Genomic DNA, 975 nt, shown 5'->3' on the forward strand with positions numbered 1-975 from the left:
CTCGGAGCGCCCTGCCCGGGTTTGGCGACCAACGTGGCACCGGGAGCCGCGGGGGTGCTGGTTCTCGGCCCGCTCGGTGGCACCGGCAGGTTAACGTGGTGGTGGTTAACAGGCTAAAAACCTACACGGTCCTCTGCGGGAGACCAAAAACTCGTTGGATAGAGCTCCTGGCTTTGAAATCTGCTGACCTCCCGACTGCAGGGCCGAAAGAATCACAGGATCAGTTAGGTTGGAAAAGACCTCTGAGATCATAGAGTCCAACCTATGACTGAACACCACCACCGTGTCAGGTAGACCGTGGCACAAAGTGCCACATCGAGTCTTTCCTTAAACACCTCCAGAGTGACTCCACCACCTTCCTGGACAGCCCATCCCAAAAGAGCTGCTGGGAGGTCACTGAGAGTGTCCCTCGGTACTGAAACCCCACCAGAGCCGTGCTAGCCTTGCCGGCTTGTTTTGCCAACATTGCCTCCCCGGGAACAATCACTAAATACCCTTTTGCTGTCATCTGTCCTTGACGGTGGAAAACACGAGCTGCTGTTCCTGGTGTAGATTATCCGAGGAGGCACAGCTGTGCAGACCCAGGCAGTGGTTTGTCACACAAGTGTCACCCCAGCCATCCTCTCTGTGACGTCCTGGTGAAGGCTCAGCCTGCAGGGAGAAAGAAACGGGCAATGGAGAAATCCTTCTAAACCAGAGGTATCAAAAACAAGCAAGAAACACAAAGGAAAGGCATTGGGAAAAGGGAAATAAAGGGGCGGGACCAGATGATGCCTTGAGCCTAAAAGGGTTCCTGCAAGAAGGAGCTTCCCCTCTCCTTAAAAGATTTTGGCAGATCATTTCCAGTTAGAGGGATGTGGGCAGGGATGGAGGTCCCCACGGAGGACCACCTATGGCTCAGGGGGAGGGCAGGGTAGCAAACCAAAAAGGCCTGGTTTCTCTCACACCCGAGAGAACAGCATGAAGCTGTGTCAG

At 54.6% G+C, this 975-nt stretch overlaps 1 protein-coding gene across 2 annotated transcripts in view; it reads right to left on the minus strand.

Moving 5' to 3' along the window:
- Positions 1-682, minus strand: part of FBXO34 (F-box protein 34) — a 45,853-nt gene extending 45,171 nt beyond the window's left edge. The window contains exon 1 of one of the 2 annotated variants that reach the window (XM_027704092.1): positions 495-682. The gene's annotated coding sequence lies outside the window, so the exon portion shown is untranslated. Of the gene's footprint in view, positions 1-125; positions 145-494 lie in introns of those variants that run through there. The other variant, XM_027704083.1, reaches the window with a different exon arrangement.
- Between the last annotated feature and the right edge of the window lie 293 nt (positions 683-975).

The sequence above is a fragment of the Neopelma chrysocephalum genome, unplaced genomic scaffold, assembly GCF_003984885.1.
Source record: "Neopelma chrysocephalum unplaced genomic scaffold, ASM398488v2 Primary Assembly neopelma1_253, whole genome shotgun sequence".
NCBI lineage: Eukaryota > Metazoa > Chordata > Aves > Passeriformes > Pipridae > Neopelma > Neopelma chrysocephalum.